Source organism: Squalius cephalus, assembly GCF_949319135.1.
Source record: "Squalius cephalus genome assembly, chromosome: 8".
NCBI lineage: Eukaryota > Metazoa > Chordata > Actinopteri > Cypriniformes > Leuciscidae > Squalius > Squalius cephalus.
This window is the reverse complement of record NC_137129.1, coordinates 26,845,661-26,861,515: the sequence shown is the minus strand read 5'-3', so window position 1 is coordinate 26,861,515 and position 15,855 is coordinate 26,845,661. Positions and strand designations below refer to the sequence as shown.

Sequence of the window (15,855 nt, the reverse complement as noted above, 5' to 3'; positions counted from 1 at the left end):
CACTGATCTTTGTTATTAGGTATTTTGTTCAAGAGATTATATATGCTGCTGTACTTTTTTAAATGTACTCTTATGTATTTATTTTGTAATGTACACAACAAGATACTATATTAAAGTTTTCTTGATTTCAAAGTCTGTGTATGTCTTAACATTTATATTTAATTATTTTTGCACTTTTAATTTAAAATACTGAATAAAACAGCTTTATAATAAACTATTAGTGTAGTGCTAATACATTTTCAATGCTATTTAAATGTTCTTGAAGTACATTAAAATTAAGCTTCAAATATAACTGTAGTTTAAGACATGAAAGTATATTTTTAATGAACTGTAAAGAAATACATTTGTATACACTTGAAAAACAATGTACTTGAAGTGGTTCCATTCTAGCACAATTTAATATATTAATATATTTAATATATTGCTTGTATGTTTCGAAGACACTCATAATGAATTTGTAATGTACTTGTAACACAAATAAAATACACTTTAATATCGCTATAAGCATGTAATTAGTCCCTACAAGTATACTAAGTATACTTAAAGTTGTTCCAATTTAGTACACTAAATACACTTAAACTTATGCTTTACTACAATTTAATTACTAAAATATACTTAGTACAAAATTGGTTGTTTCAAAATAGCACACTTCAAGTTAACTAATCATTAACACACTTGAAGTATACTGATAAATAGTCTGGCTACAAGTATACTTAGCATTATTTTTTTTTCACCAGGGCTAGAACCGACAATGTGTCTCATTCGCCCTATCCTCGATTTCCAATTTTACTTCCGTAGAAATCATGGAAACACCAAAAATTAGACCGGTTTTATTAGACAGGTGAGCTTGTTTGGATACCTTTTATCTGGTTAGTCCTATTGTTTGAATCTCTTGTTTTCTTCAAACACCATGAGTAAAATGTTTGTACCATGCCTCAGAGACAACACTATTTTGTCAAGTGGCTAACATACTGTAGCACAGTGCTTCTCAATCTTTTTTCAATAACGTACCCCCTATCAAATTTTTTCTCAGCCAAGTACCCCCTGACCGGCCCCAATCATTTGAGATGGAAATAAAAGCTATGACTACGATATAGTGATGTGCCATCATTATGAGATTTATTAAACAATGTAAATGAAAAACATTTGCAATAATAAACATTTGCAATAAACATTTGCAATAATAAACAATGTATCATTACCGATAACCGATCATGCAGTTTAAGTATACCCCTTGACTGGCCCCAAACATGTTTGATAAAAGAAACCTATATAAATAATATATATACAGTGTGTATATATATGATGTGTATAACATTTTAGCTCAAAAACACTTGTAATAATAAACAACAAACTAAGTTGCACTTATAATTTAGTGCGAAACATGTGCTTGTGCTTCACTGAGGATCTTGGTCATCCTCGGTGGCAAGGAGGACACAGCAGTGATCAGACTCTTCTCCAGGCCCAGTCTGTTTCTCTGCTTTGTTTTGATCACAGTCATTGCAGAAAATGAGGCCTCACACAAATATGTGGATCCAAAGATCCACTTTTTCTCCCAGCTCAGGGTACTCCTTTTTTACACACACCCAAAACTGCATTACAGTGTAGTTTTCATATTTCATCCATAGGCCATAGTCAGATGACACATCCAAGAGTTTTTCCTGGTGACAGAGAGGGAGCTTGTTTCTGCTTTCTTCTGACAAAAGAAATGGGTTTCTCACCCAACTGAGCTGTGCAGATTTCTCCTCCATGTCAGGAAAGTATGAGTTAAAACTCACAATCAGGTTGGCCAAATGTTTTTCTATGATGGACTTCACTGGTGCTCTCTCCACATCTTCCCTGGAGAGGAAAGCATCCACATGAGAAAAGCAGGTGAGATCCCCCTGTACACATGCCCATTTCCACAACTCTGCTTTCTTCAGAAAACCACCCACCTTATCATACAGGTTCAGTACGTGGGTGTCCTTGCCCTGCAGACACACATTCAGCTCATTCAATTTGCTGAATATATCTGCCAGATAGCACAGCTTTGCAAGCCAATCTTTATCTTCAAACAGGGTGGCATATGGAGATCTTTGCTCTGACAAAAAGGTGTGCACCTCCGGCCGTAGTTCCAACAGCCTGTTCAGTATCCTCCCTCGAGATAGCCAGCGCATTTCTGTATGTAGCAGCAGCAGTTGTGTGTGTTCAGCTCCCATGTCCTCACAAAGGCGGTGAAACAGTCGTGCATTGAGTGGCCTTGACTTAATAAAGTTAATCACTTTAATGCTGTCATTCAAAACGTCATGCAACACAGGACTTATATTTTTGGATGCCAGTGCTTCCCTGTGTATGACACAGTGATTCCACTGCACTTCTGGATGTTTACTTTTAATACGCGCCATGAGCCCTTTAACCCTGTGATTGACGCGGCTCCGTCAGTGCAGACACTCTTGCAGTTTCTCCAGTCCAGCTCGTTTTCAATGAAGAAATTATCCACAACATTAAAAAGGTCCTCTCCTGTTGTTTTCCCCTCTAAGCTCTTGCAGAAAAGTACATTTTCATAACTGTCGTCAATATCCACATACCTCACAAACGCAATGAGCTGTGCCTTGCCACTGACATCGGTTGACTCATCAAGCTGGAGTGAAAATGCTTCGCCAAGTTTTCCCACAACTTGTTCAACAATATCCGCTCCCATTCTTTCTATTCTGCGGGAAACGGTGTCATTAGACAAAGGCACCATTTTTAATTTATCCGCAGCATTTTTGTCCAGCATTGTCTCAGTTAATACAACGGCGGCTGGGAGTAACAGGTCCTCAGCGATCGAATGGCTTTTTTGCTTTAGCCACGAGCAGTGACACTGCATATGACGCCTGTAGTGCTTTGGCTGATGTTGTGGAGACTTTTCGTATTGTTTCCTGCGATGATCTAAACTCAGCAAGTTTTCTCTTGAAAAATTCAGGTGGCTTTCCAACATGACACTGATGTTTGGTGCTGAGATGTCTCTGGAGGTGCGCCGGTTTCATCGAGCTGTTTGCTAGTTTCTCCCCACAGAGAAAACACAATGCCTGGGGAGGGTTGCCGTTTGTTGCCGTGAATCCCATCAAAACATACCCCTCCTGATATTGACGGTATTTTGTTGGCTCCACTTTGGCTTTCTTTTTTTCTTCATCCTCCCTGTTCTCCGCTGTAGTATTGCTACGTTTTAACCAGGATTTCATTTATGTCTGTTTGTTTAAGCAACTGGCTTCCCGCTCGGCATGATTCAAATTCTTCTTCTCTGATTTAACGTTAGGTATTTACAATCACATTTAAAATAGAAACATTTTATATAAAAATGTGGTTTACATAAACATTTTATTAAACTTATTTTCGTAATCATGGATGATTTTGTATATCTTTTAAATTAATTTAAATTAATTAATTTAAATTAATTAATTTTATTTATTTATCTATTTATTTTTTATAAATCTCACGTACCCCCTACAGTACCGCAACGTACCCCCATTTGAGAATCACTGCTGTAGCATAATCAGAAATAGCTTTATTTGTATCAGTAATACAGCATTTTCTCCACCATATTTTAAAATTAAATGCATGCCATTTAGCAACACAAATCATCCAGCTTTTATTAATATGACATTCTAATATCCATTAGCTTGCTGCAATGTGCAACAAGTCTCATACCAGCCACCGAGTGAACGCACAGAGTAGCATAACTTTCAACATACTCAAATGTATTTTTAGTATGATTGTTTTGACCAAGTAAAACAGTGATGCGTTACCCCACACTTTTAATTTGTCAAATAAAATGACCTGTACTGTACTCACTGTAAAGTGAGTAGTATTTCAGCACGTGCAACTATTTCATTAGAATGAAGTAAAATAATGTAAATTTAACTGATCCAATGTAACTGTAACAAAGTTCAAGTTAAGGCAAGGAGGATAACTTTACGTAACGTAACTTTAATCGTAAAATAAACATTAACAACAAAACGAAAGGAGTGCCAGTGGCTGACTGCAGCATATAAGCATAATAAAAACAGCAACGTAAAATGTCCCAGGCTCTCGGCCAGACCCTGCTTCATACCACAGTAACGTTAATAAAACTTTAATACATTAGCTCATCCATGAACATGATTTTTTGCCTGAGTCCCGTCAGATTGCCAGCAGCCATATCACCCTGTAGCCCAAGACTGGTTGCCCACTGAAGCTAAGCAGGGCTGAGCCTGGTTAGTACCTGGATGGGAGACCTCCTGAGAAAACCAGTTTGCTGCTGGAAGAGGTGTTAGTGAGGCCAGCAGGGGGTGCTCACCCTGTGGTCTGTGTGGGTCATAACGCCCCAGTATAGTGACTATACACTGTCAAAAGAGCACCGTCCTTCGGATGAGACGTAAAATCGAGGTTCTGACTCTCTGTGGCCATTAAAAATCCCATGGCACTTCTTGTAAAAGAGTAGGGGTGTAACCCCGGTGCCCTGGCCACATTCCCTCCAATGGCCCTTCCCAAACATGGCCTCCTAATAATCCCCATCCACTGAATTGGCTCTATCACTCTCTCTCCTCTCTCCACCTGTATCTGGTGTGTGGTAAGTGCACTGGCGCCGTTGTACTGTGGCTGCTGTCGCATCATCCAAGTGGATGCTGCACACTGCGGTTGAGGAGAGACCCCGACATGACTGTAAAGCGCTTTGGGTGTACAGTAGTACATATGAAAGGCGCTATATAAATGCCTCATTCATTCATTGCTTTCCATCAGCTGTGGAGGTGAAGACCACAACTCCCATGATTCCTCGCTCCTACGCCTTTGTTATGATTTTGTATTTGCAAATTGGCGAAACTTACATACTGTGCCTTTAAGGACAAAAATGTCCCCACTAAAACTGAAATTTTTAATCTCATTAGAAATATTTTCTATTTTTCACCAAATGGCGCCATTTTCTTGGGTTTGGCCTACAAAGAAAATACTCACTTTTTCATGCCTCTGCTGTATTATAAAGGCAGTTGAAAAAATTATGCAGCTATAATTGTGTGGTTGTGTTGGTATGGATGTCAGAGTGTGGTTTTATGTATGTGCTAAATTAATTATTTGTGTGTGTGCAACTAATGTTTGAGAGAGAAATTATACTGTACTGCAAATCACAAATCCCAACGCTGTGTATACCAGTGAAGCTTTGCTGGCATCTAATGGAAAAAGTTTGGTATTGCACCCAAACAAAATCTTACTTTTTTTTTTTTTTTAGATGTTAACATCAAATTTAGAACCCAACTTGTTTATATTTATGGCTTTGATTTTTCAAGCAGTTTTTGCGTTCAACATTTTTTATAACATCTATATTTTAGATTTAAAAAATGTTCATAAACTAAACCTTTTTCACTTTTTTTTTTTTTTCACTTTTCTAAAACGTTTACTCTACAACTCTTTTCACTTCCACAATAATTTTCCAAGGCTCCTTTTTAAAAAAAGACCAAGATTAAGCGTGTGCTCCAAAGCTTCACATTTTAATGACATTTAGAGTAACATTCAGAGTAACTTTTTTTAAATTAACACACAAGGGTTAAATTAAAGATTAGACATGAGCACAGTAGTAGTGTGGGGTAACCCTTAGAAGAGCTCTTTCCTTAAATGGCCAAGGCCAGAGTAAACATCACACAAGCAAGAGTGTTGTTTTCAGCGCTGCTGTGATTCAGCCAAAGGCACGAGGCTGTAGGGGATTCATGCTTACGTTCAGTTCTACCAGAAAGACGGGAGGCAAAATACCGTAACAAGTATACATTTATTAATTAATTTATTTATTAACAGCCCAGCAAGCAAATATTATGATATAAAGTTATTTGGCGTAGGCCCCGTCCGTAGCTCGTAATCCGAGGGTACGGAATCTGTATTTCCTGCCTGAAGACGAAGACAAGGGCGCAGCTGACCCCCAAAAATAGGTGGAGGAATAATTCCACCGGGACGGAACCCACCCCCAAAGAACGGTAAAGAAAAGTATACCCACCAGTCGTGTACCCTGTAGTTCCTAAAACATAGAAAGAAAAAAAAGAGTTAACATAAAATAAGCATGATGAAACATGGAACGTGGAATGCCTCATAGGCCGATAGCTTAAAGCTGCAGTCCGTAGTTTTTCATCTTTGTCGCCATCTCTGTTCGAAATCTGAAACTGCAGTTATTCGTGGAATTATCAACTTCACGTGGGTTGTGCCTCAGCACGCGGATGAATCCAATGTTTTGAGGAGAATGTGCGGCTGTCAGTCACCGCGCCAGTGTGGAGCCTGTCATTCGTAATCACAGATTCTACTTTTTGGAAGTGTGACCAACAAGAATTTTCACCGGAAAATGTCATCTGAACAAGTAAGTAACTTTTGTTTTACACTTTTGTTCTGACTAACTTAGGGGAAAAAAAGCATTACAGTAAATCGCTCTGATTAAATCTAACGATCGCTTTATCATATCACGTCAAACTGTGCAAATTATACTTTGTTCTCAAATTGTTAATGTAAACAACATCAGCATTGCGTGACTACATTTAATGTGTATTAGGGCTACCTGTAGTTCAATTTCCATTTCTGTGCAGTCTAATTTCTAATTGTCATACCAACAAATTAATGTTCCTTTGAACTGTTTCTCTTTGAAATACAAACACACATATATGTAATCAGATGCATATTTAAAACTGTAATATAATCTAATTTTTACCTTTCAAAAGCCCTTCCGATATTTATCCTTGTTTTCGCATGGGCCCGGTTGCAGTCTCTTTTTTTCTGTAGCCGATCCGAAGTCCGAAGTCTTTTGCATTTTACAACGAGTGAATCTCCAGTTGTCACTGGTGATTGGCGTTTGAACCTTTCTGGATCTGCCATCAAATTGATAAGTTAAATTATATCAAGTGCTGTGAGAAAAGGCTATAAATCTCCACCTCCAACATCCTCACACGCAATATAGCCTACTAGCCGGGACACCTTCTTTATGTGTACAGATGTGACGTACTGTAATGACGCAAAGACATGCTCGAATTTCCAGCGGAAATCCACCAGTACCACTGGAATTAAAAACATTATCACAAGCTTACCGTTTTGAATCGAGCTAAAGCCAGCAGATAGTTTTGAACACTGGCTGGTTATGTACTTGCTCAAATTTATTTTGGATAATTTTTAACCCAAAAAAGTTACAGACTGCAGCTTTAATTAGTAAAGAGGGCCATTTTCTTCTGCTGTATTTTACATTTATGCATTTGGCTGATGCTTTTATCCAAAGCGACTTACATTACATTTCAAGGTACACATTTACATTCTTATCAGTTCTTGCTTTCCCTGGAGAACGAACCCATGACCTAGTGTTATAAGCTCCATTGCTCTACTGTTTTAGCTACAGGAAAGACGTGTTGAAAGGAAGCAAGGAGCTGGGGAATAGTGGAACATTAAACCGAGAATGAGGGCTGACATAGCTACATAGAGACAAGCCATTGAAAGCCACAAGCCGTGATGGACCACACAGAGCCAGGCCACTATGGACCACACAGAGCCAAGACTGTGACAGACCACACAGAGCCAGGCCACGATGGGCCACACAGGGATAAGGCCGCGATGGACCACACAGAGACAAGGCCACGATGGACCACACAGAGCCAGGCCTCGATGGGCCACACAGAGACAAGGCCATGATAGACCACACAGAGCCAGGCCACACTGGGCCACACATACCCCTTTTCCACCAACAAGAACCGGGTGCTGGTTCAGAGCCAGAGCTGGTTCAGAGTTGGTTCGACTGACGAGCTTACTAAGAACCGGTTTGCCTTTCCACCGGCTAGAGAGCCACAACAGAGCCAGATCTTACGTCACTGTATACGTCTCATGTTGCCCAGCAACCGCTAGTGCGGTAGCGCCAAACACAAACACGCCAGGCTTGTTCGAGATGCATCGGCTTCTCGCAGATTGATCGCCGCATGACATCAAAGCACTGCGATAGCGATCTAAAAGCACAAGGAGTCGTATGCTCTCCAAACACTCCCGCAGCTCCGATCGGTACTCGCCGCTCCGATGCATCTCAAACAAGCCATCAACAATAACGGACGTTGCAATACTATGGATGCTCATGAGTTTGCAAAAATACATCGGAATCCAGCGCGTTCGTGCAGCTCGCCGTAACTTACATAGACGGATATTATAATCGAGCTGCTATTAGCTCGACTAGCTGCTATTTAAAAATGGCGGTCACAAGTTTCTATTCGTCTTGTTGGTCACGGTAATCCCGCCCCCAGCCCCTGACGCAAGCGGTTCTTTCTTGGCTCGGTTCTAGACCCTGCAATGATTTGGTGCTACTTAAGAACCAGTTTTACTGGTTCGGAGCTGGTGCTTTGGCGGTGGAAAAACAAAGAACCGATTTGAAACTAGGCTCTGGCTCCGAAACAGCACCAGCTCTGCCTTGGTGGAAAAGGGGTAACAGAGCCAGGCCATAGTGGCCACACAGAGCAGGGCCACACGGCCGAGATAGACCACAGAGACAAGGCCACGATCAGCCACACGGCCTTGGTAGACCACAGAGACAAGGCCGCGATCAGCCACTAATGCCACACAGAAGACGAGGTAAGACTAGACAAGGCCAAAAGGCCACATAAAACCAAGGCCACAATGGACCACAAGACCGTGATGGGTCATAAGGACAAGGCAACGATATGCCACGGGGTCATGATAGACCACACAGAACCGAGCCACGAGGGCCACAAGGCCATGATAGGCCACATTGGACAAGACCACAATAGGCCACTATAGGCCACACAAAGACAAGCCACACAGGGACAACAGACACTAGACCAGTGGTTCTCAACTCCAGTCCTCGGGACCCGTTGCTCTGCACATTTTGTATTTTCTCTCTTATCTGACACACTCCGTTCAGTTCATGGAGTCTCTCTTAACGAGCTGATGATCTGATTCAGGTGTGTTAAATAAGGGAGACATACAAAATGTGCAGAGTAGCGGGTCCCAAGGACTGGAGTTGAGAACCACTGCACTAGACCACACTGAACCAAGGCTGCTAAGGGCCACGAGGCCACAATGGCCACATACAGGACAAGGCAACGATATGCCACAAGGCCTCGAAGACCCACACAAAGACAAGGCCCGCTGGGCCACAAGGTCGCTAATGCCACACAGAAGTCAAGTCATCTTCATTTATATAGCGCTTTTAACAATGTAGATTGTTTCAAAGCAGCTTTACAGAGATAAGCGTATAATTTAAGGTAACAGAGATTGTTTTGGCTTTATAGCAGTTCTTTAATAAAGTTATTTTCCAGCTAACGTTAGTTTTGATTGATTCACTTCCGTCACAACGATCATTTGTCATTAAATTAGGGGCCGCTAAGACGACACCATTCTCTCTACACAGACTTTAAACGCGAACCTGTGATAAACGCTGATGGCGTTCACATGCGCAATAAGAATTGGTTCTATAGTTATGTGCGTTTTAATATATGTGAGCAGGTTTGTAATTCACTACAAACCAAGCCTAAACAAAGTACTGGTCTTTCCTTATAAATTTTGATACAGAATTTTATTTTGTCACTTCGGGGTAGGTACGTGAAACAAATTTTCCCGACAACGCTTTATCTGTAGAGTGGGAAAGGGATCCTCCATAGGGAGAGACTAGTTGGCACTTCAGCACTGCGTTGTCATCGGGTCCAGGCGAAGGTCCTTCGTCAGATCTGGATACGGCCTGGATCCGGCAGGCTGCGGGAAAACCTCGGGATAAACAAAGACACTAAAATTAGCGTAGATGCCATTCTTCTTATGATGTAATGAGTACATCAGGATTTATGGGAAGTGTTCCCGGTTCCGGCTGACCTGATCTATGCAGCCTAACATTGAATTATAGAAGTCTATAATGTATTATGTGTATGCTAGGTCAAAGAGATGTGTCTTTAATCTAGCTTTGAACTGACAGAGCGTGTCTGCTTCCCGGACAATGGTAGGAAGACTGTTCCAAAGTTTTGGTGCTAAATAGGAAAAGGATCTTCCGCCAGCAGTCGATTTTGATATTCTAGGTATTATCAACTGGCCGGAATTTTGAGATCGCAATAGACGTGAAGGACTATAATGCGTTAAGAGCTCGCTCAAGTACTGCGGAGCTAAACCATTTAGTGCTTTGTAAGTAACCAGCAATATTTTAAAATTGATGCGATGTTTAATAGGGAGCCAGAGTGCAGTGTTGACAGAACCGGGCTAATATGGTCATACTTCCTGGTTCTGGTAAGAACTCAAGCTGCTGCATTTTGAACTAGCTGTAGTTTGTTTATTAAAGGAGAACTCCGGTCAATTTTAACATTGAGCTCATTTTTTTGTACATTTGGAGTGCTGTCAATACAGAGAACAACGACAAAAATCGGTGTTGCCTACACCGAGTTATTCTATTTTTAAAATTTGCACCCTGTTGACTTCAATGGGGCAAGTACTAAACCTGCTTTTAGCCTCTTAACATCCTTGATGTGTCATTACAAGTGCACAGAAAATGTGAGTGATTCCTTCTGAGTGAACACGAGTGAGTCTGACTGCAGTAGATGTGAAAGAAATGTATAAAAATGATGTTATTTAAGCCAGCGCAAATACCTTTGTTTACATCCTGTTTTTCGGTTCAAGTCCAAAGTAGTCGATTGCCGAGTTCACGCGCGTGATCATAGGTATTAAACCTATGCGTGTGAACTCTGCAATCGACTACTTTGGACTTCAACCGAAAAACAGGATGTAAACAAAGGTATTTGCGCTGGCTTAAATAACATCATTTTTATACATTTCTTTCACATCTACTGCAGTCAGACTCACTCGTGTTCACTCAGAAGGAATCACTCACATTTTCTGTGCACTTGTAATGACACATCAAGGATGTTAAGAGGCTAAAAGCAGGTTTAGTACTTGCCCCATTGAAGTCAACAGGGTGCAAATTTTAAAAATAGAATAACTCCGTGTAGGCAACACCGATTTTTGTCGTTGTTCTCTGTATTGACAGCACTCCAAATGTACAAAAAAATGAGCTCAATGTTAAAATTGACCGGAGTTCTCCTTTAAGCATGCAGGGCAACCACCAAGTAGAGCATTACAATAATCTAGCCTTGAGGTCATGAACGCATGAACTAATTGTTCCGCATTTGTCAATGAGAGCATATGGCGTAATTTAGATATATTTTTAAGATGGAAAAATGCGGTTTTACAGATACTAGACACGTGACTTTCAAATTGGTATCAAAGAGCACACCCAGGTTCCTAACCGATGACGAAGACTTAACAGAGCAGCCATCAAGTGTTAGACAGTATTCTAGGTTATTACGTGAGGACGTTTTTTGTCCAATAATTAGAATCTCTGTTTTTTCAGGATTTAGAAGTAGGAAATGACTAGTCATCAAATTTTTTATATCAGCTATGCATTCCGTTAATTTTGTGAATTTGTAAGTTTCGTTAGGTTTTGAAGAAATATACAGCTGAGTATCGTCAGCATAACAGTGGTAGCTAATTCCATGTTTCCTAATGATATCTCCTAAGGGTAGCATGTACAGAGTGAACAGCAGCGGTCCTAGTACTGAGCCTTGTGGTACACCATACTGAACTTGTGATCGATAAGACATCTCTTCATTTACTGCTACAAACTGATAACGGTCAGATAAGTATGATTTAAACCATGCTAATGCAATTCCACTAATGCCAACATAATGTTCGAGTCTATTTAAAAGAATGTTGTGGTCAATGGTGTCAAATGCAGTACTAAGATCAAGTAACACTAATAGAGAGATACAACCACGATCGGATGATTAGAGCAAATCATTTGTGACTAACGAGAGCTGTCTCGGTATTATGGCACGGTCTAAATCCGGACAGAAAATCCTCGCAGATATCATTTCTTTCAAGAAAGGAACACAGTTGTGAGGATATTTTTTTTTGTAATATCTTTGACAGAAAAGGCAGATTCGAGATCGGCCTATAATTGACTAATTCTGTAGGATCAAGTTGCGTTTTTTTTACAAGCGGTTAAATCATAGGCAGCTTAAAGGTTTTTGGTACGTATCCTAGAGACAAAGACGAATTAATGATAGTAAGAAGAGGATCTATGACCTCTGGGAGCATCTCTTTCAGTAGCTTAGTCGGTATAGGGTCTAACATACATGTCGATTTAGATGAATTAACGAGTTTGCAAAATTCTTCCTCTCCTATAGCAATAAATGAATCAATTTTTTTCTCAGGGAGACTAAAATGCACTGCCTGATGTGATACTGTAGTAGACGGTTGCATCGTTATAATTTTGTCCCTGATATTATCAATCTTATAAGTGAAGTAGTTCATAAAGTCATTACTGCTGTGTTGCTTGGAAACTTCTGGGCTTGAAGCTTTCTTTTTAGTTAGTTTAGCCACTGTTTCAAATAAATACCTAGGATTATGTTTATTTTCTTCTAATAGGGTTGAAAAATAAGCAGATCTAGCAGCTTTTAAAGCCTCTCTGTAAGTAATCAAGCTCTCCTTCCATGAAATCCGAAATACCTCTAATTTTGTTTTCTTCCAGTTGCGCTCCATTTTTCTGGCTGCTCTCTTAAGGGCCCGAGTGTGCTCGTTGTACCACGGCGTAGGACTATTTTCTTTAATCTTCTTTAAGTGCAACGGAGCAACTGTGTCTAAAGTGCTGGAAAAGAGAGAGTTAAAAGTTTCTGTTGCAATATCAAGTTCTTCTAAGCTATCTGGGATGCTGAGATGATGAAACTGATTAGGAAGATTATTGATAAAGCAATCTTTAGTGGCAGAAGTGATAGGTCTAACATATTTTTATAACACAGAGTCGGCTTTGCAGCCTTGGCTAAATGTAATTTACATGAGACTAGATAATGATCTGAGATGTCATCGCTCTGCTGCAGAATTTCAACGGCATCAACATCTATTCCATGTGATAATATTAGATCTAGAGTATGATTACGACAATGAGTAGGTCCTGACACATGTTGTCTAACTCCAATAGAGTTTACAATGTCTTTAAATGCCAATCCCAATGCATCTTTTTCATTATCTATGTGTATATTAAAATCACCAACAATTAGTTCTTTATCTGCAGTCAATATATAATTCTGATAGAAAGTCCGCAAATTCTTTGATAAAATCTTTATGGTGCCCTGGTGGCTTGTATACAGTAGCCAGCACAAATCTCAAACGTGATTTATCGTTTGCACTATATATTTTTACAATAAGCACCAACACTTCAAAAGAAGTATATTTAAAACTAGATTTCTTAGTGGTTTTGAAAATATTACCATACATTACAGCAACACCTCCCCCTTTGCGTTTCAGACGAGAAACAAAACACTCATAGACAAGGCTGCTAGGCCACACAGAACCTAAGCCCCGAAGGGCCATACTGCCAGCGATAGGCACAAAGGACAAGGCAATGATATGCCACAAGGCCATGGAAGACCACACAAAACTATTGCCCCGGAGGGCCAGACTGCCACAATAGGCACAAAGGACAAGGCAACGATATGCCACAAGGCCACTAAAGGCCGCACAGAGATGAGGTTACACAGAGACAATGACCACTAAGCCACATAGAGTCCAAAAGAAACAAATGTCCAAAATCTGAGATCGGACATCCACCCTTCGTCTAGTTGGATCGGGTCGCTTAATTAGGCACTAAATAGGCCGGCATTAACAGACAAGAGATATATGCCCTGCCTTGAAGAAAGATTTAGGTGATGAAATTTAGGTGACTGAGCAGAGAAGCATATTATACTGCTTAAATAAATTATTATTATTATTATATATTTATTTATATAAACACTAAATCTTAATCTTATTAATTCTTTGTACAATACTTACCTGAAGTAAGGTGACGGCATCCAGACAAGATACTACCTCAATCACACTTTGATATTCTGTTGTTGACTTTTGAGCGTAGAATCTATGTCTCAGCTGTGCAGCATATACCCAACATTACTCTCAAGTTGCTCTTTGTAGGAATTTTTATTCACGGCCGGGAGATCGGTGATCACTTGGATCAACAACCAAGTGAGTCCCTTGAATAGAAAAATACATGAACATTTAAATCATACAAATGAGTAAATATAATATCACTTGAGTCTTCTTGACTGTGATTTGTTCTGGTGATTTGTTTGAAATGATATAATCTAACATATGACTGTTAGTTATACTGTGTTAAGCACTTTTTGGCTAAGTATGTGACCTTTGACCTGAGCATCCTTAGTCTGCCTTCTCTGTACATTTAATATTCAAATACCTATTACATAAATATTTCTATCACACATATCGGTGGATTAAAGTAGTCGCCAGGAAAAGTTGTGTTACAGCGATTGTACCATATTTTCTGTTATTGTAGAACTTAAATTTTAAGTATTACAATATCTTAATGATATTAATTTAAAAAAAATATAGTGTAGATGTCAGGTTTGCATACACGAAGCAGATGGTAGGTTTGATATTTTAATAGCAGAATGGATTGGACAGCGTGAAAGGTGAGTAAACAGGAAGTAGATAATCAGATGAAGCTTAACTGAATGATAACCAAGTCTATCTCTCTCTTGCAGATGAAGATGATGAAGTTTCTCTGAAGACGGAATGAAGACAGGCTGAAGAAGATCGGGATCAACGGTGAGTATGCAGGTAGGTAATGTAGAGGGTCTGGGTGTCATGAATCGACATGTATAGACGAGACCAGACGAGGAGTGAAGGGAGAGTGCTGAATATATAGGGCTTGTTAACGAGGGAGTGCAGGTGATGATGATGATGGCTGATAGAGTGCAGGTGTGCCAAGGAGGATGATGGGAAGTGTAGTGCTCACACAGATGAGGAAGAAGACGGTGAATGTGACATTACTCCCCCCTCCCGCTAGGCGCGAACCGCGCCGTAGAAGACAGAACACGGGAGGGGGGGGTGGGCATCCTGGAGTCTGTGACCGGAGGGTGGACAGGAAGACGACAGACAGGAGACTCCAGGATGGTATCGCCAACCACGGCGGAGCAGGACGAGGAGATGACCATGGCGAAGCAGGCTGAGGAGGTGGCCATGGCGAAGCAGGCTCAGGAGGTGGCCACGGCGGAGAAGACCCTTCGGGTGGCCATGGCGGAGAAGACCCTTCGGCCGGCCACGGTGGTGAAGACCCTTCGGGCGGCCACGGCGGTGAAGACCCTTCGGGCGGCCACGGCGGTGAAGACCCTTCGGGCGGCCGTGGGCCCTTGGGTGGCCACGGCGAGGACATATGCCCCCCCCCCCAAAAAAATTCTTGGGGAGAGTGACGGCATCAAACCCAGCCTTTGGGACAGGCTCTGGAACAGGCTCTGGGACAGGGACAGGACCAGCGGAGAGGGCTCTGTACTGGACGGGACCAGCGGTGAAGGCTCTGTGCTGGACGGGACCAGCGGTGAAGGCTCTGTGCTGGACGGGACCAGCGGTGAGGGCTCTGTGCTGGACGGGACCAGCGGCGAAGGCTCTGGGCTGGACAGGACCAGCGGCGAAGGCTCTGGGCTGGACGGAACCAGCGGCGAAGGCTCTCTGCTGGACGGGACCAGCGGCGAAGGCTCTCTGCTGGACGGGACCAGCGGCGAAGGCTCTGTGCTGGACGGGACCAGCGGCGAAGGCTCTGTGCTGGACGGGACCAGCGGCGAAGGCTCTGTGCTGGACGGGACCAGCGGCGAAGGCTCTGTGCTGGACGGGACCAGCGGCGAAGGCTCTGTGCTGGACGGGACCAGCGGCGAGGGCTCTGTGCTGGACGGGACCAACGGTGAAGGCTCTGGGCTGGACGGAACCAGCGGCGAAGGCTCTCTGCTGGACGGGACCAGCGGCGAAGGCTCTCTGCTGGACGGGACCAGCAGCGAAGGCTCTGTGCTGGACGGGACCAGC

The 15,855-nt window shown here is 41.8% G+C and overlaps 1 protein-coding gene across 2 annotated transcripts in view; it reads right to left on the bottom strand.

Moving 5' to 3' along the window:
* Positions 1-15,855, bottom strand: part of LOC307163876 (uncharacterized protein) — a 41,933-nt gene that overhangs the window by 21,236 nt on the left and 4,842 nt on the right. For both annotated transcript variants that reach the window (XM_079880177.1, XM_079880176.1), the window contains exon 2: positions 5,981-6,001. The gene's annotated coding sequence lies outside the window, so the exon portion shown is untranslated. The remainder of the gene's footprint in view (positions 1-5,980; positions 6,002-15,855) is intronic.